This window comes from Mesoplodon mirus (genome assembly GCF_964341445.2).
Source record: "Mesoplodon mirus genome assembly, chromosome: 8".
In the NCBI taxonomy this organism is placed as follows: domain Eukaryota; kingdom Metazoa; phylum Chordata; class Mammalia; order Artiodactyla; family Ziphiidae; genus Mesoplodon; species Mesoplodon mirus.
In genome coordinates this window covers 90,845,283-90,865,530 of record NC_138984.1, presented here as the reverse complement: position 1 = coordinate 90,865,530, position 20,248 = coordinate 90,845,283, and the positions used below count along the sequence as shown (strand labels likewise).

General features: G+C 39.5%; 1 pseudogene across 1 annotated transcript; it reads left to right on the top strand.

The window, feature by feature from the left end:
• Window positions 1-924: 924 nt before the first annotated feature.
• On the top strand, window positions 925-17,176 carry LOC309809844 (tissue alpha-L-fucosidase-like; annotated as a pseudogene). Its single transcript has 3 exons — window positions 925-1,225; window positions 3,442-3,573; window positions 16,000-17,176. The product of its transcript is annotated as a tissue alpha-L-fucosidase-like (transcript).
• Window positions 17,177-20,248: the final 3,072 nt, after the last annotated feature.

Sequence of the window (20,248 nt, the reverse complement as noted above, 5' to 3'; positions counted from 1 at the left end):
GGGTACGCAATTGTAAAGTCTTTTTGGATGGTTTTATGTAATGACCCAGGAGTTTGCAGACAGGTGACTTTTGGGTAGCTGTAAACTAGAGGTCGCATATACTTCTGGACTTCCTGAAACACCAAAGATTGAGATCCTAAGGGTCATTCATCTAAGAGTGAGTACATGCTCATGACTGATCCCTTAATGGAGCCCAGTCTAGAAGAGGAGAAAGCTGACAAAATCAGCTCAACACAGTGGAAATTAAGAGCTGAGCCTCCAAATCTAGGCTGATTCTTTGTATCTTGGCTGCCCAATTATGAGGTTTGTGTGACCTTGAGCAAGATATAGATCATGTTTAAACTTTAGTTTCCCATAAAATGAGGATAAAATTGTACTTGTCTCAGAGGCCTGTTGTAAGAATTAAATGAGGTGATGATACTTAGCATAGTGCCTGGTTCATACCAAGAGGTCAGAAAATGTTACTAGTAGCTATTATATTATTAATATTGTTAGGGTAGCAAGCATGTACGGAGTGTGAACTTAAGCAAAACACTGTGCTAGGTGCTGAAAGGTATGCTTGAATGAATAAATCAGAGAGTCTGTCTTCAGGGATTTGCAAATGTGTGCATGTGTGTGTGTGTGTGTGTGTGTATGAGAGAGAGGGAACTAGAGAGAGAGAGAACTGGAAGATGTAAGGGTAGAATGAAGAGAGAAGAACCAGGAGAGAAAAAATACAAGATAGCTAAAATAAAAATAAATAACATTTAATTGTGAGCTTACTCTGTAATAGGCATTTTACATAGATAGATTTTCATATAACAAATCTCATTTAATGTTCCTACAACCCTGAGGGTAGGCATTATTAAAATCCTCATATTGCTCTTGAAGAAAAGAAGCCTTAGAAAGATGAGGTCAGTTCCATGTGTCAGTTGAGGGTGACACATGGGGTTGGGGAAGTGGAGCGGGCACAGGGCTGTGGTTAGCTTGCCTGGAGCACAGGAGAGGGATGGCCAAGTGGAACATGAGGTACCAGGTGCTCCAGGGAAGTCCTGCTCACCAGCACAGGTGATCATTGCCCACTCGGAGTCCAAGGCCATCTCTGATTTTGTCCACACAGTCATTAGTGGTGTGCTGTTTGACCAAGAAACAGAAGACTGCCTTGAAGCAGTCACCATGTCTTTGAGAGGCTGGAAGACTAAAATACATAGTCAAGCTGTGCTTAAGCTCAGCTTCAAATCTTGTGGCAAGCCCAGGACATGCCAAAATGGCTGTCAGTGGCAAACCAGCCCCACACAGGGGCCACGGAAGGCAAAAACTTCATGGTGATCCAAGGCTTACCACTAGATGGAGCCCAGCTGGACTTGGTGACAAATCTGAGGACAGTGGTTAGAACCCAAACCAACCTCTGTATCTCTCCATCTCCTGTCTGTCTTTCCAGCACTACAAGACCAAGATCATCGTTACTACCAGAGTTTTTACTCCACACTCCCCCCAACTAATATGTTTTATTACGAATTCAGAAATAAAAAATAAAAGTATAAAGAAACTTGGAAACTTCCAGATTCTTCTAGACTTTTGCTCCATTAAACATTTTGGGAAGAAAGGTAATCTCCACGTAAAATCTCCATTAAAATAACCTTGTGGGCTTATCTGAAATTAGCACCTCTGGAATTCTTGCTCTGACTCTTGGTTTCGTTGACCTACTTGTGTCTTGATCTTATACCTGATAAGTCCCTCTAATCAGATAAGAAAACAGTTGAGCATTTCTGGACTGTAGGCCAACATTAATGTTATTTGAAAATAGGAGCTGGGCTTGGGGTTTAGGCTTTTCCCTTTTTATTTGTGTATGATTTAGTGTTCATCCTGCACTAGACACTAAAATGCATTGTTTAATTATCTGAGCTCAACACACCATTTTATAATTCATTAGTCAGTTGCTCTTTGCAAAAGCTTATTTCTTATGAAACGAAAGTGGGAATCATGCAACTGGACTATTTATCTCTCTTTAGGGGTTGGGGGTTAATATCTGATAGCTCATAACATCTTTATTATAATGCATTTATAATGATTTACTGGAATCATTCTATGGCTGAGTATCTAATGTCAAAGCAGGGATCTGGCATGAAATAAAATGCTGTATCCTTGGGTAGCTCTAGGGGAAAAAGGGCCTCATCCAATATTTTCTGTGTAATTCTACAAACTGTAATAAGGGTAGGGGTAATTGCCTTAATGTCAATTAAGCTATTAATAATGCCCTTCTTGTCATTCCTAAATATAGCAGTGTCTCAATCATACATTACTGTCCCCTGTTAAGACTATACAGAAATGAGATCACAGCTTCTGCAGATCAGGAAGTCTGTCTAGCAGCGAGTCTTTCCTCCTCTACATAAAAGAAAGTTTGGGGGTTGATTTACTTGTTTTTGATGAAAAATCTATACTTAGACACGTATATGTATTTATAAGGGCAAGTGTTGGCAATCCTGTGAGCAGGGACAATCCATCTTTAAAAACTGTTCCCTGTTCTTATTCTGCTTCTAGATGATCAGAGTAGGGTGCTCCTTATCAGGACCAGTGTTCCAGGGTCCAGGTCCCTGATTGACGGTCCAGACAGTCCCGTAATAACTAGCCAGGCATTTTAGAGTTGGGAGCATTCATTCCAGCTACACGTGGTGCTCTGCTGTGTGCTTGTTGTTCCCAGGCAACTTGGATGCACCCAAGTTCCTCAAGGACAGACAGATGACACATGAGACTGAGATACTGTCACAAAGAAAAGGGTCCAGTGGTCCATCGGCAAATTTCAGCAGACGCAGTCAAGGGTAAAGGCGTATTTGGAATAGGGCTAAGAAGGGAACTGTGGGCTCTTGGTGAATAGAGATAGTGTTGCTAACTCTCCCAGATCAGCTCTAAATCAGAGCCATTTATCTCACAGCGAAGAAGGACCCAGACAAGACCTCCTTCTGTAGTTGGCACTTATATTTCTCCTGGGCTAAGATTTCTGAGCAGCCACTTCCTTTTGCCCCCCATGTTGGCCATCTTGGTGAAGTGAACTTCTACTTGATGATATTTAGAGCTCATTAAATTGTCCCAAGGAAGCTTATTGTATGGCAGTTTAATGACAGAAACCTGTTTTAATGCAAATGGACATGTAATCCCACTAAGCCACTCTGAGGGTGTAAATTTAAAGCAATTGCTAGGAGCTGACACCAGAGTTTAATAAGATGGAGGGCTAGTTCCCAGATCCTGGTACGCCCAGGGGACCAGCCTGGACACCCAGCCCTGGCAGTTTTAGTGCAGCCAGCGGTTACCATGGCAATCAGAAGAGGGGGAGCTTCAGCCTGCCCCTCTGAGGTGATGGGGATCCAAGCTCTGGAGGAGTGGGTGGGAGTGCAGGGAGCGGGAAAGCTCTGTGCAGGGAGGAAATGAAGGGTGAGTGGGTGTCTTCTGCTCATTATTCCTCAGGGCACGAGGTTGGGGAAGATGTGACTGAGACCCTGGAGGCAGCTTTTGCTCTGGCTTATAAATGTGCCTCATCCAGGCAAATCACCACAGAAAGAGCACAACACATTGCCTGGGACCCCACTTTTTCAGCAGGTAAAGGGGGAAGCCTGCCCCTTGAAAGGGGGCAGAAATGAGACTGAGGAGGGAATTGTTTGTAGATATTTGCTGGATAATAATGCTGTTGGGTACTACAGCATTCTCCTGAGAGCCCTGAATAAGGTTTTTATGGGTGAAGTCATTTTTGTAATAAAGTTGGCTCTAACTCTGGCTCATAAATCATGGGTTCTGGTACTAAAAAAATTACCAAACATGCCTCCGTTACCACATACTGTCCTCCTTTTAAATACTTTGATTTTACTACAAATCTTCCATTGACTGTGATGGGGGAAATACACACAATGAGCAAATGATTCCTTCCGTCCCAGGCAGCAGCCTTACCAGCATCTGGGCCTCCTGGAATGATTTCCTGAGGTGTGATGTTATTTATGGTGTGCTTTCTCTATCAAAAAGGCAAACAGCATCCCGAGTGACCCCGGAGCATTTGCATCATTGCTTCTCTTGCTAATTGATTCATCCCTTGGCAGGGCCTGGGACACGAGCTGTTAGCTGGACACTCTCTCCCCACTGCAGATCCTGTGGATTAAGGTACATAATAAGCAAAGATGTTAATAAAATTGTTAAATGTCAAAACTGCAAAACTCACACCCGTTCCATCAGCTCTCCCGGAATGATTCCATAAAATACCATTTCCTCCCCTTGTCCTTTTCTCAGTCTAAACTTCATAACCTTAGTTAAGAAAGAAGATTAAGAACTGTTATTAACAACACTGATTGTTTAATTTCTTTCATAACTTCTTCCTTTCAAAGAAGAGTCCGGCACAGAATGAAAAGGAATGTTATCATATGAAGTGCATTTCAGACGTAATAAAGCAGAAAGGAGAGAGTGGCCCCAGTGGCAGTTGTAAGAGGGACAAAGTGTGGATCTCTATAGCTCAGTATCTGCAAAGCAGAAAATGAAGATTGTAAAAATGTCACATAAAGAAAAAATGCACAGTGGATTCGTTTTGCGATGCCCATAATTCAGTAATGCCTTTAAGTAGCTAGAAGAAATATAATAAATGTTTTTCCACAACATTGATCATACTGTATCAGAGGAAATATTAGTGTGCAGGGAGCCATGATTACACTGGTAGTAATTCTTGGTGCAGAAAACTAGTAGAAGATGGGACCCTTTGTAGGCCCAGCTTTTATTGGCTGCAGTTATTTACCTTTAAGAACACGCCTAATACATTGTCCTATAGATAAATATTTTTGTGAAAATTCAAACCAGCAGTATCAGTAAATCAGAAATCCTGCCACCATTTTATAGAATATATATATATATTTTCCTGTAGATGCTCTGATATGTTCCAGAATACAAAACCAGCCAATTGACCATGTAAAAATTCTAGAATGTCTGTAAAACAGCTTCTTATGTATTCTGAACCTGGATAGGAGCAGACAGGTTTATGGCATGTGATTCCATCCAAATGCCACCTGTATATATATAACATCTCTCTAAAGAAATTAAATGGATTATTAGATATATATACTGCAGTAAAACTATACCCGAAGCTATAAACCAGGAGAGGATATGCATGTTGTGCAACTGCTTCTTTTTTTTGGTTCTGAAACACTGAAGAAAGCTTTGCAAGGCAGGATTTTTCTTTAGAGAGAAAAGAAGGGAACTGATCCCTCATGCCAGCCTCTGGCTACTCGTACTGGCGAGAGCTGGTAATGCGGTGGCCATGGCCATCTTGGTGTAGGAGGTCCCAGCTTGTCAAGGGGAGGTTCTACCTTTGTTCTCGAGGGACCCCAATCTTGACTCTAGAAATCTTTGAATCAGAGTTCCAGGGTGCACAAGATAAGAGCCACCCAGCCAGACTCCAAGAGAACTAAAAGGAGAGGTGAGATCTGGGTGTGCTAATTCTCCATATACTCTCCACAAAGAATCAAGAAGCCAGAGGCATCTCCAAGTGAAGATACTAGGAGAGCAGTGATAGGAACACGCATTCTTTCGCTTCAGAATCTGGATAATCCCCCTTACAGTTCAAAGACCTCGTAAAAGCAAAAAAAACCTGGCTAAAGCCTGCAGATTTTCCTGCTCTGTTTCAGTGTACATCTCCCCTAACTCTCACTGACACAATGGGAATCGTTTCCCAGACTTTCCTCACGGAGACCATCCACACCTCTTTGTCCTGACGCTCTCTGCTGAGTGCCCCTCATAGGTTTCACATGCACATGCTCCTTCAAGCCTACACAGCTTCTGTGCGGTTCTTTTTCCTCTATTAGGGCACAACGGGGGTATATAAGCTAAAGGGCATTTGGAGCTCTTTATGGAATTTTGTCTTGATTATCTTATTGGAGTTGGATAGATGTTCAGCTTGTTTGTTAGTTTCTTCCCTCCTCTAACAAGGAGAATTTGAGAGGGTGCCTGTAAGTTCTTCCCGTTGTGAGAACTTTTAGGAAGCAGGCGGATGAAGTGAAAAAAACCCCAATATGAGAAGGGAGTCTAAGATTGAGAAACGGCTTGGCACGAGACGACGGTTTCTCAGGAGTGCCACCTGGGAAGTTGGTAAGCAGTCACCTGATGCGCTCGGCATTGACATGGACATAAATAATTTACTGGCTGAGGTGACCTAACAGGCTTCTGTTGAGAGTTCTTTCCCAGCATGATAGCATCCTCTTACAACTGGCACTGTTCTAGGTACAGAAGCAACAGCTTTTCTCAGATTGTTTTAAACGAAAATTATTATTTTTTATCTTAGTTAATTGGCTGGCAGTTGAAGGAATGCAATTTAAAACCAGAAGTTGGGGGGAGGCTAATTATCTTTTTGAATTTCCTCTTTAGATCTATTATCACACATGGACATATTACCAAAACTTGTTAAAGATCAGTGAGTAGTCCTGTTCTTTCTTCTCTCTCCTCCCTCCCTCCCTTCCTTCCTTCCTTTTTTCCTTCCTTCCTCATCCTCTTTATTTTCTTTTCCTTTTCTTCTCTATCCCTTTCTTCTTTCTCTTCATCTTCAATGACTTGGAAAAAATCGTAATGAACTTCTCTGAGCAATTCCACAACAATAAAAATGTTCAGGGTCACAGATGCCTTCCCTGGAGTATTTAACAGTGGAGTCAAGTGCAGCTTTCACTTCTGCTGTTCGTCTGCAGCATGCACACAGTCTCATTTGTGCTTGCAGAAATATCTAGGTGTGCTTAGGAGGGTCAGGGAGACCCTTGAAGAGTAGACCCACTATAATTTTAGTTAAACTATAAAACATCAAAATAAGACTAACAGAACAACAGACTTTGGAAACTACTTAAGAAATAAACAGAGTGAGTTTTGCTTTAGTTGGCATCCAGCCTGAATTATTGACTTACACTGTAGCCAGACAAAGAATGTAGACAACATTTGACAATACAGAATATTCAATTATAATTTAAAACTTACTTTGTATTTTAAAATGAGATTCACTTGTAATTATTTCCACAACCGCTGGATGTCACTGTTGCATACGTCTGGGCAGTAAAAACTTCTCACTTAGGCAATCTGAAACTGGTATTTTAAGGGCTGTCATGTTACCTCCTTGACACTCTACCTTTTGATTGAACACAGGCTGTCATGCTAAGAGGACTCTCTTCTCCATTCAGTGCAGTCAGCCCAATTCTCAATTATGGCACTCTACTGGGAATTCTTCTAATTTACACAGGATGAGATTCTTCAAACACAATTATCTTCTTCACTATATTTAAAAAGAGTATGGTACTTTTATAATAGTTCCCAACATTGTGTATTAATTATAACTAGCACATTCTGGATACCAAATGGAGTGAAGTCAACACATAACCATAAAATACCCTGAATTTATAAGTGCCTTTTTCCCCCTGTTGTATGAAAGTGCTTACAACAGTTTCATATCTATTTGCTCATCTGTCTTCCCAACATCCCTAGGGGGTTACCTGCTTTAATGCTTTTATGAGTCAAAGTTGACCTGTGAAATAAATTGAATGAAGTAATTATTTGCACTGGCATCCCAGGAGTAAAGCAAAAGCAAACACTGAAAATTTGTTCCAGACAGCTAGTTATAGTTTGCAAAAGTAACTCGTTGAAATTTTGGTAGTTCTGTTTTTTTTCCAATTACTTTAAAAATTTCTTAATTCCTGGACCGTTTACCTCTCCTTTTAAGCATGCATTAAAAAAAATCCAGGCCATCTTGTACAGCTGACGTTATATAGAAATTAGATCTGGAGACTTTTCCAAACCTGAAATAAGCCTGGCCCAATAGAAGTGCTAGACTAGAGCATGACCAGTGGAAAAGAAACGAGAGAACCAACCGGGACAGTAGTTAGCTTTCTCTGTAGTTAGAAATGACCACGAGGTTCACTTTAGCTGTTCAGTTTAGTCTCTTTCTTTTTCCTAAAACCTTGGAGTGGTTTTCTTTAGCTTCCTCTCGTGACTTTGCACTAGGGAAGCCAGAGCTGTTCCTGGAGGACTGTTGGCCTAGATTTTAGCGGGGGAGGTGGGAAGGGGAGGTCCCCTCTGTTCTAGTGAATAATCAGAGAGTTGTGTTGCCTGCCATCTATGAGATGCTTTGATCCAAAATTTCAGTCATTGTTTCCACATTTAGGGGCTGGAATGAACATCAAAGAAGTGGATGTACGGAATTTACTGAATTCCAAAGAAGTACAATAACATACAGAGGATATAAGCAAATCCCAGTGGCAAAATTTGCTGCCAATTCTTGCACATAATAGAGGCCCTGAAGTGACAGTCTATCTTTGACAAATGCATAATGATATCAATGCCAAGGGAAGGAACTAGCATGCTGAAAGGTGAATAAAAGAGTTGGGAACAATTCAGTGGACTTACACACATTTCCTTAGTGTGTTTTCGCACAACAAGGAAAGCAGATGACACAAATGCATTAGGTAATTATTGGACAGGGCTGCAAACTCACCAGCAGTTTTAAATCGACCTGGCTCTTTCAGGATACAGCTCTAAAGATGAAAATAAAATGTGATTAGGAATTACTCATCTTCTGGAGGAAAAAAAAAGGAACAAGGAAAGTGAAAATAGCTTTCTTGTTCTGTCTTGGATAGTTCCATGTTTTAAAGCCCATATGTTGTTTGCTATAACTTCTTCGCCTCCCTGGGCCAATGCATTCCAAACGCTTCAGCTAGTGTTAGGGCTTATTTGTATACACAGTCTTTGTTCAAATATGGATTAATTTTGGTTAATTTCAGTGGGTGCACATAAAGTAAAATGCACAGAACTGAAACCACGGAAATCAGGCCATCATGTGATCATCTAAGAACCTAGTTTTCAAGCTCCTTTAAGTTTTATTTTTGAACTAAAAACAATAAAATGACTGCAAAAAGTTTCCAGAAGCATTGACGTTATGAGCAATTGCTAACCAAGGCTATTCCCAGAAGGATGGAGCAAATTTGGATATATTTCTAGAAAAGCTAAGTGCCCTGCAGTACTAGCTATAAATATTTCATTCAGAAGGTGATTTCGTAAGTGTCCTGTGGTATATGGCTCTTGCCTCCGGAGCCAGGTATCTATTTAGAGGCATATTGCGTTGCTGTCACCAAGGTCAGCACTGGAGGGCAAAGCAGACTCTTGCCCATAAGCTTCCATCCTTTTACTGTGGAGATGAGTACTTAAGAGCTTCTGGAGGCTGCTTTAAAAAACCAGACTGGGTGTGGATGTGTAAAGGAAGGAGTCTCAAAAATGCCACAGTACATGGAAACAGCTTACAGGGTTCCTGAGCACAGTCTGGTAATGAATCAGGTACGAGTAAGACCAAGATGTGTGTGTTTGTTTGAAACCCTCCAGGGTTGAGCAAAAAACTGTGCCAGCTGCAAATAGAGCCAGCGTTTCTGTCCTATGCATTAGGCAATCAGAGCATATTTGCTTACATACAGAACAATTTCCAAAGCACCCCCCCCACAATTCTCCAGTGTTTCTCACAAAATTCCTCCTACAGCCTTACACTGCATAATAAAGGAGCTCATAGAAGGATCCTGCTCTGTTTATTGTGCATGTTAAGTAAATGCAATGCTTTTCATTATTTCAAACTCTATAATGAAATGACTGAGTGCCCAGCAACATTAGAAAATGGACAAACAAGCATTCAACTGGCTGTATGAACCATAGCTTTCTGGTATTAAAAGTGTAATATTTATGAATTAATTTAATCATAGAAGAAAATATTGAGTAGGTGACTGAGTAAAATGATGACTGTGTATTACGTTTTTGCCATGCAGCTGGATAAACATATTCAATGACAAACCTTGGCAAGAACTGCAAAGATGCTCTTGACAATGGCATGAATAAATATCAGGTGCTGCCTAGGATTCACTGCATTTGAGGACTTGAGCAAAGCCAGATGAGTTTTAGCAGGAAAATATGAAGAAGCCATGTATGCACATTAGGATTATGTAAACGTTGGGTTCTTTCTCTGCTGACCAAGAATTGCTCTAATGTTCATTTTCATCTACATCACTGACAGATTTTTTTTTTTTACACATTATCTTTGCACTTCTGGGAGTGCACTTTAGCATCAAGACCCAACTTTTGGGGAAGTTCCTGGTAAGTTTTTCAACAACACGGACTTGGAGAGAAAAGAAATACTTTGCCTAGAGCTGACAAAAAAGATTGTATTTTGTAGTGACCCAATCCAATCTATGTAAAATAGTAAATTTAAAAATTCCTTTAGATTGATTCTTGAATTTCCTTAGAATATGTGGTTTCAGATTCCAAGAAGGACCATAAGAGAAAACAATAGATGGGTAGATATTTTGAAGAGAGGAGATCAGCAATAATAACAGTCACTTAATGAAGCATTTGATCCAGGGCAGAAAGAACCAGTGTTCAAGAGACAATCACAGAAACATGTTTTTGTGGGTTTTTTTCCCCACAAGATTGTCATTTTATCAATAAAGAAAATATCTTTTATCAGCTTTATTGAAACATAATTGATATATAACATTGTGTAAGTTTCAGATGTACAGCGTGTTGATTTGATACACATATATTGTGAAATGATATATATACCACCATAGTGTGAGCTAACACCTCTATCACCTCACATACTTATCATTTCCTTTTTGTGGTGAGAACATTTAAGATCTACTCTTAGCAACTTTCAAGTATATAATACAACATTGTTAATTATATCACCACGCTGTACATTAGATCCCCCAAACTTTTTCATCTTATAACTGAAAGTTTGACCCACATCACCCCATTTCCTTCACCCCCAGCCCCTGTTAACTGCCATTCTACTCTCTGTTTCTATGAGTTTGGCTTTTTTAGATTCCACAGATAAGTGATATCATACAGTATTTGTGTTTCTCTGTATGACTTATCAATATTTCACTTAGCATAATGTCCTCCAGGTTCATCCATGTTGTCACAAATGGCAGAATTTACTTCTTTCTCATGGCTGAATAATATTTGATTGTATATATATCACATCTTTTTTATTGAAGTATAGTTGATTTATAATATTATATTAGTTTCAGGTGTAGAGCATAGTGGCTCAGTATTTTTGCAGATTATTCTCCACTATACATATCAAAATAATGACTATAATTCCCTGTATATACATCTTCTTTTTCCATTCATCTGTTGATGGGCCCTTAGGTTGTTTCTGTATCTTGGCTATTGTGAATGATGCTACAGGTATCTCTTCAAGATCCTGATTTTATTTCCACTGGATATATACCCAGAAGCAGGATTTCTGGATCATATGGTAGTTTTAATTTTTTGAGGAACCTCTATAACTATTTTCCATAGTGGCTGCAACAATTTACATTCCTACCAACAGTGTGCAAGGATTCCGTTTTCTCTACGTCCTTGCCAATACTTACCACCTCTTATCTTTTTGATAATAGCTATCCTAATATGTGTGAAGTGATATCTCGTTGTGGTTTTGACTTGCATTTCCCTGATGATTAGTGATGTTGAGCATCTTTTCATGTACCTGTTGGCCATTTGTATGTCTTCTTTGGAAAGGACCTATCTATTCAGGTCCTTTGTTTATTTTTTAATTGGATTGTTTGGGTTTTTTGCTATTGTGTTGTATGAGTTCTTTCTATATTTTGGACATTAACTTATTTTCAGATACATGATTTGTAAATATTCCCCCCCATCCCATAGGTGGGCTTTTCATTTTGTTGATTGTTTCTTTTGCTGCTCAGAAGCTTTTTAGTTTGATATAGTCCCACTTATTAATTTTTGCTTTTGTTGCTTTTGCTTCTGGTGTCATATCCAAAGAAATATTTTCAAGACCAATGTCAAGGGGGTTTTTCCCTATATTTTCTTCTAAGAGTTTATGGCTTCATGTCTCATGCTTAAGCCTTTAATCCATTTTGAGTTAATTTTTGTAAGATAGGGGTCCAATTTTATTCTTCTGTATGTGTCTACCCAGTTTTCTGAACACCATTTATTGAGGAGACTATCTTTTCCTCATTGAGTATTCTTGGCTCCCTTATCAAATACTAGTTGACTGTATATGCAAGGATTTATTCATGGGGTCTTTATTCTGCTCCATTGGTGTGTGTGTTTATTTTTTATGCCAGTATAATACTGTTCTGATTACTACAGCTTTGTAGTTTAGTTTGAAATCAGGAAGTGATGCCTCCTGCTTTGTTTTCTTTCTCAGGTTGTTTTGGCTATTTGAGATCTTTTGTTGTTCTATACAAATTTTAGGACTGTTTTTTCTGTTTCTATGAAAAATGGCTTTGCAATTTAATAGGGATTGCATTGAATCTATAGATAACTTGAGCAGGATGGAGATTTAAAACTATTAACAAGGAATGTCTTTCCATTTACTTGTGTCTTCAATCACTTTCCTCAAAGTCTTATAGTTTTCAGTGTACCGGTCTTGTTACCTCCTTGGTTAAATTTATTCTAAGTATTTTATTGTTGTTGATGCTATTGTGAATGGGACTGTTTTCTTAATTTCTTTTTGAAATATTTCATTGTTAGTGTATAGAGACACATCTGATTTCTGTCTGTTAATTTTATATCCTGCAACTTTACTGAGTTGACCGATTAGTTTTAACAGTTTTTTGGTGGAGTCTTTAGGATTTTCTATATATAAGATCATATCATCTGAAGAAAAGACATTTTTAGCTCTTACTTTCCAATTTGGATGCCTTTTATATCATTTTCTTACCTGATTGCTCTGGCTAGGACTTCTAGTACTATGTTGAATAGGAGTGGTGAGAGTGGGCATTCTTGTCTTGTTTCTGATATTAGAGGAAAAGACTGAGTATGGTGTTAGTTTTGGGTTTGTCATATATGGCCTTTATTATGTTGAAATATCTTCTTTCTATATCCAGTTTGTGGAGAGTTTTTATCATGAAAGAATATTAGATTTTGTCAAATGCTATTTCTGCATCTACTGAGATGATCATCTGATCTTTATCTTTCATTTTATTAATGTGGTATATCACATTGATTTGCACTGTTGAACCACTCTTGCATCCCAGGGGTAAATCCAGTTTGATCATGGTGTATGATCCCTTTAATGTGCTATTGAATTTGGTTTGCTAGTATTTTGTTGAGAATTTATGCATCAATATTCATCAAGGATATTGGTCTATAGTTTTTTTTTCCTTATACTATCCTTATCTGGCCTTGTTATCAGGGTAATGCTAGTCTCATAAACAAGTTTGAGAGTGTTCCCTCCTCTTAATTTTTTGGAAGAGTTTGGGAAGAATTGGTATTAATTTACAATGTTGGGTAGAATTCACCAGTGAAACCATCTGTTCCTAGGCTTTTCTTTATTTGGAGGTTTTTCAGTCTCCTTACTTGTTATTGCTCTGTTCAGATTTTCTATTTCTTTACGATTCAGTCTTGGTAGATTGTATGTTTCTAGGAATATATCTATTTCTTCTAAGTTATCCAGTTTGTTGGCATATAACTGTAATAGTCTCTTGTGATCCTTTGTATTTGTATAGTATCAGTTGTAATGTTTCCTCTTTCATCTCTGGTCTCATGTATTTGAGTCTTCTCTCTTTTTTCTTTAGTCCATCTAAAGGTTTTAAAATTTTGTTTATCTTTTCAAAAAATCAGCCAGGTTGGGGGGAGAAAAGTTGTAGATGGAAGACTTCATCTTGGATAAGGTCTCTGTGCTCTGATGCAAGTTGTCTTATGTTGTTGTCTTTGCTTCTTACATTTATATTTTTTTCTCTGTTTCATGCCCGAGAATTTCCAAATGCAACAACAAAAAAATGAACACATTGTCCAAGCTATCCCCCTATTCCCCTTATTCCCCCATCCCCCAATTTCCAATACTGAATGCTGTTTCTGTATTAAATTTTTTTCCAGCTATGCTCTATTCCTAGTATCTGAACACAAAACTCTTATTTCCTGGGTATTATGTTTCCATTCTTTAATTATTGTCTCTAGTATACATGGCATGATGTCTTGAAATACCCCCAAAAGAGGCCAGTTGTTAGCAACTTTTCATAGCTGTACAAGGAATCACTGTAAACAGACTTGATGCTATACTTCTCTTGCTAATGCATAGGGGAGACTATATATTACTCCAAAGAGAGAGGAGCTATTTAATATTTTGTATATGTAAAGTATTTAGGGCAGTATCTGCATCATAATAAGTCCTCTGTAAATCTTAGCTGCTGCTGCTACTAGTACTAGTGAAAAGCCTGCAGTTATGTGGTGACAAGGGGTCAGCTGGGCTGGTTTCATTAGGTCTACCAACCCCTGCCATGGACCTAACACATGTGTGGTACATTAGATACCTGCTTCTCACCTGTGAGGGACCTTCTGACCCTTTGGGGAGACCATCTTTGTAGATCCACATTTTTTTGCCATTGGCTGCCCCTTGGGAACTGTCAGAGTGTCAAAATGAAACCCTGGGGGCTTCCCTGGTGGCGCAGTGGTTGAGAGTCCACCTGCCGATGCAGGGGACACAGGTTCGTGCCCCGGTCCGGGAAGATCCCACATGCCGCGGAGCGGCTGGGCCCGTGAGCCATGGCCGCTGAGCCTGCGCGTCCAGAGCCTGTGCTCCGCAATGGGAGAGGCCACAACAGTATTTGGAGTACGCGGAAAAAAAAAAAATGAAACCCTGGGATGTAGCATCCATGTGGGCTATTGCTCTGAAGCAATGCTTCTCAAACTATGCGTGGTGAAGGATCAGGTTCTTTTTTTATTTCCAATATGTCACAGCCTGATATTTTACAAAGTGCAATAAAAAATAATTTAAAATGGAATAAAAAATCAATATACACAAAATTCAAGTCCCATTTTTGAATTAGATTCAACAGACATAAACTTAGGCTGCCACATGGCTGTCAACAACTCTAAATGCTTCCTCTCAACTCCGTTCTTGTCTCATCTCTGAACAATAACCAGCAGATTACAGACAGTGGGCCTCACTTTGAGCAGCAACGTCACAAAGGACAGTGAAGAACCGCAAAGGCCTGTCATTTCCATACTATTTTCCTTCTGTAGAGCTCAAAGGGCTCTCTCATCAAAGCAGGGGATGCTACGGGTCCACAGGGCTCAGGCCCCACCTTCACTGGTGCAAAGCTGGTGCCCAAGGGGTAACAGACGCCACAAGAGAAAGCTGCTTCTGCCGGGTGCTGGCCCTTCTCTCAGCTGGGAATTTACACACAGCTAAGCGGTGGGCTGTTTAGTGCAGATGTACAGGTGTGGAAACAGTCTCTGATAGGCAGGTTTATGGCAAATAAACACATTGTGTGATATACTGTAATCAACTATATAAACAACTTTAAAATTGTCTATACTTCATATTTCCAGCATTTGGTTTTGTTAATCATATGTCTTCTTGACAGCAATTAAATAGCCTTGAGAGAAAATGTACACCTGCTGTCTCCCCTGGGGAAACGATGTTTCTTTTGTGAATGACATAAGTTCTCCATAAAACATAAGTGAAGATAGGAGAATTGAATTTGGAGATATGTCTCCTTCCTCTCTTGTTTTATCTCTAGTTGAATTGGAGGGCACAGTTTAATATAGCTAAGCTTTTTCTGGATCCCTATTCTAAGATTCTTTTCAAACCCAAATATTTCCCAGATGAGCAAATTGGAGACAATAGATAAGTGAGATTGTGACGGGTGTCACTTAGTGAGGAAGGAGCCGTGTCTGCCTCACTTGGCCTGTGCTTTCACCCCGCCACCCCCAGGTATGGACCCCAGCGCTCTCAGTTCTTCCTGATTTCTGCAGCCCATCTCATCTACTTTTCATGAACACCATACTGGTCCTGTTTTCCTTAAAACAGCACATAACAAAATGTTTCCTTTGCTTGAGTCAGGTTCCAAACAAGCTCCATTCATTAGGCTTGGTGTATTAAAAGTCAGTAAACCAAGAGAGAGGTGTCCCCACTCTCGGGATGGAGTGGCAGGCGAACAGCTGCTGCCAGGAGGGCCGGGAGGGCGCTCAGGGCTCAGCATGTGCCAGGTGCCACTGTACCTGGGGTGGGCTGAGTCTTCACTCTGGGCTGGTTCCATGAGGCAACATTTGGGGTCTAGTGGCCTGGAGTATGTTTTGGGTGCCAGCCTGGGGCAGCAAGTGGTTCTGGTTGCACCGGAAGGGCGAGTGGCAGCCCCAGGACAAGCACTTCAGGTGTAACAACCACCCACCGTGCTTTAGCTACTTGGATTTGGGGTGGCAGTTCACCGAGACTTCTTCCACCCCAAGCGGGCTGACCTCTTCCAAGCTCCATATATAGTCTTGACCACAAAGCATCACCAAGTCTTCACAAACTGGCTGAGTCCTGTGTCGTGGAGCTGGAACGTGGAGGACCTGAGCCCCACTGAGTTTTGATAAGCTGATGAGTTGGGAACAGCTGTCTTGAAGAGGAACATACAGCTATGGACTGTATCAACCATTCTTAGAATGGTTCCACCCACTCTACCTATTTTAAGAAAAATGGCTTCAAAAACACAGTATTTTTCAGTGTGAAAACAAAGGCAGAGCTTTATGACCTTGTTAGCAAGTAGAAACCTGACCTGCTTTTGGTCTGATGGAGAGGAAGAATATCCTGATACTTACTGCAACTCTACAGATTTTCTTTCTTGGCTCTACAATGATATCCCTGTCAAGGATGAAGTGGTAGTGATTGATGATGGGGTCAGAAATACTCCTGTTATCATGGAGGATACTGCAACTATCAAGGTAAATTCAAACCAGGGAGGTTGCTAGGTCACAAGTAGGAGGTGGGCACCACTATGGACAAGGCATCCTAGGACTATCATTAGGACATGGCCATGTCTGACATCGCAAGTGAATCTGAAATCATTTCAGAGCAGTAAGTTTGGGGGGACACTGTCGTCTCAACATTGGACCAACTAAAGATGGACTGATTGTTATCATCTTCCAAGAAAGGCGTCTTGCTGCTGGGAAGTGGCTGAGCATAATGGGGAGGTTATCTACGCATCTAGACCATGGAGGGTGCAATGGGAAAAGAACATGGTAATTGTATGGTATACCTTAAAAAGATCAGCTTTTTATGTCTTCTTACTGTGCTGGTAAAAATAAATGGAGTCTTAAAGCTTCAATCCCTCATAACTACCTCAGCTACAAAGGTAAGGATGCTGGGATCCAGGAAGACCTGAAGTGGTCCACAGATCTGGGTAAAGGCCTCCTCCTTTCTTCCATCTGACCCTCTGCTTTCCCAGTTGAGTTTGCTTGGACTGTAAAGCTGACAGGAGTGGAATGATCATTGGAGTTCAAGTGTCACTGCCTGCTGCTTGCTGCTTTGATTTTCCTCGTATAGTACCATCATTATAATAAGCTAACTTCTCTTCCCCATCCAAAGATGGCTTTTCCAAAGGAACTGAGTGCATTACACCAATGACTCAATGGACCAAGGATCTGAGCTCCATCGCTAGCATACTTCACTCTGGACAACAAAAGAAGGGACTGAATAATGAAGCTCTGAGTTCATCCATTCCTACCTTTGAAAATTATCTACAATGGAAATTTCCCTCCATCCTGTGTTTGATAAACTTACTTGATTACTCAATGATTATAGTTAAAGAATAATCCAAGTCACCCCGTTGGCTATGGGAGGAGGTAGAAAGAGTTTGACAAATTCACCGTCTGATATTTATTTAGCATCAGTTATCACCAACCCCTCCCAGCAGCACCCCACTCCAACAAGTGCGGGAGAGCCTGGAGGGGAAGGAAGAGGCTTGCCGGGCTGCTTATGTTCACTCTTTAGAAGTCTGTGAAGCAAGCTAAGAGCTCTGAAATTCAGTCTGTTTACAGTGATACCATGAAGAAAATGGATTTATTCTACCCTGCCTTTTCAAATATGATCAAATAAATACATTTGCATGTCAAAAAATTTATAGGTCTTCCTACCATTTCTTTCTTTGTTTATTTTCCTTGCAATTTTGTTCATTTGTTATTGTTGAAGAAACTGGCTGTTTGTCCTGGGGTTTCCAACAGTTTGGATTTTGTTGATTGTGATGTTGTTTAATGTGTTCCTCTGCGATTGTAAGCTGTAAATTGGTAGTCATATTTAGAGGCTTGATAAGATTCAGGTTCAATTATTTTGTCAAGAATATTTCACACGCAGTGTTTTGCACTTCTGTTAGAAGGTATAAAATGCCTGATTGTCTCTTTTTGGTGATGTGAGCAGCCATTGGTGGTCATTGCCCAGATTCATTAATTCACTAGGAGGTTGCAAATGGTGATATCCTAATTCTGTCATTCCTTATTCATTTATTAGTTGAAAAAATTCTGTAAAGAGAAAGTTCCTCTTGATTCTTTCATTACTCTGAGACCAGTTTCTCGTTTTGTTTTGTTTTTGTTGTTGTTTGTTTTTAAAACACAATGGATTGGTTCCCTAGCATCCTCTAAAGGTGATTAATGAGTTTAGTTTTTTGGTATCGTACTGAACTTATGGATTTAAATATACTTGATATGTTTCAATCCATTGCATTTAGCATCCCCTACTGATGCTCAAATGATCCCATCTTTAAGCTAGAGCCCAAATCCTTTAGACAGAATCCTAGTAGTTTTCCATCGCTGCTTCCTTACTACTTGGTGTGATAAGATATTCCAGATTCATTTAATAAACTTCCTGCCTCACACCTGGAATCAGCCATCTTTCTAAGAGGTTTGGTCCCTTTTGGTGGGAAATAGTATTTAGAGACACAATCAGGGTTCTGGAAGTGCTCATTGCTGTTGGGTTAACCGTTGTTTACAGGCTTTTCCAGTGGACAGAACTAGAAAATGAGTCTTTTAAAACACATATTATGAATTAGTATTGCTACCTCAGACTCATTTTCAGAACTACAGGATTTTTACTTACTGTCATTGATCTTACGTTTGTGTCTGCTCTCACCAAAGCTGCAAATCCCAGTTCTCAATGACACCAATATATATACATTTTTTGTTACATACACAACAGTTTCAGAACAACAATACTAATACTACCACAATATGATTATTGAATCAATAGACGCAAAAACCAGTTAGAAGACATAATGGAAGAAAAGACTGTATGTCTGATAGCTAAAAACAAAATACCTCAGTGTATGTTTAACAAGAAATGTACAAAACCTATGTGAAGAAAATTATAAGCAGTCATGAAGATATAAAATTAACTTAGTTGGAAAGATGAACTGTGTTCATAGAAAAATGCAACATTGTAAAGATCTTAGTTATTCCTATGTTTATATAAACAATTTCATAAAATTCCAGTAAAAATGCTATCAGGTTTTTTTCCTAGAGCTAAATAAATTGATTATATAGTATGTTTGGAAGAATAAACATGCAAGAATAGCCAGGAAACCCCTCAAAAAATTGTATAATATTAAATCATATCATAAACCTCTACAATTAAAACAGTTTGGTGTTAATGTATGAATAGACAAAGTATAAAATTTAGAAATAGACCTAACTGCATATAAAAATTTAGTTATGATAAAAGTGGCATCCCTAATTAGTGAGGAAATATGGATTTTTTAATAAGTGGTATTAGGATAACTGGATAGCCATATGCAAAGAGATAAAATTGAAGCCATTCCTTATATTGTATTCCAGGACAAATTTTAAATGATTGGGAAATTTACAGGTAAAAGATAACATATTAAAAAAACTGGATGAATTACCCTAAAATCTGACACGGGCATAATTCTCTAAATTACAACTGAAAATCCAAAAGTAAGAGGTACAAAGTTTGACACATACAATTACATAAAAACAAGTGCTTTACATTTAATCCACAGGAGTTACATCAGGCCCATTTTGCAGAAGAGAATTCTGAGACTCAGAGAAATTCAGTATCTTGCTGAAGTTTACAGTTAGTAAACGGCAGAGGTGGGAAACTGTAACTTATTGCACACTGAGCCACCTAGACTTCTATTCACCCTAAGCACATTGAGAAAATCAGAATATAGACAGTTTCCAGATCCCACTCATAATTGGGGAATAAAATCTTATTAATACTAGTAGGCCAGTCCCACTGTTTGATATAGACTTCATGTTGAGTTGAGAAGAGCTTTAAAAGGCACAGGAGTCTGGGCAGAAAGAGAGACTTCAGTGTATTTTGAGGTTAAACCTTAAATATAGTATGACACTTATCATGGAAATTTATGCCTCTTAGTTTTTACTCTCTGTCAGAAACTCTCCTATTACTGCAGCACCCTCATCTCATGCTTCCTCATATCTCTATCCAGTGAAACATTGTATCAACCCCAAGAATCCTGTCTTAAATATATGG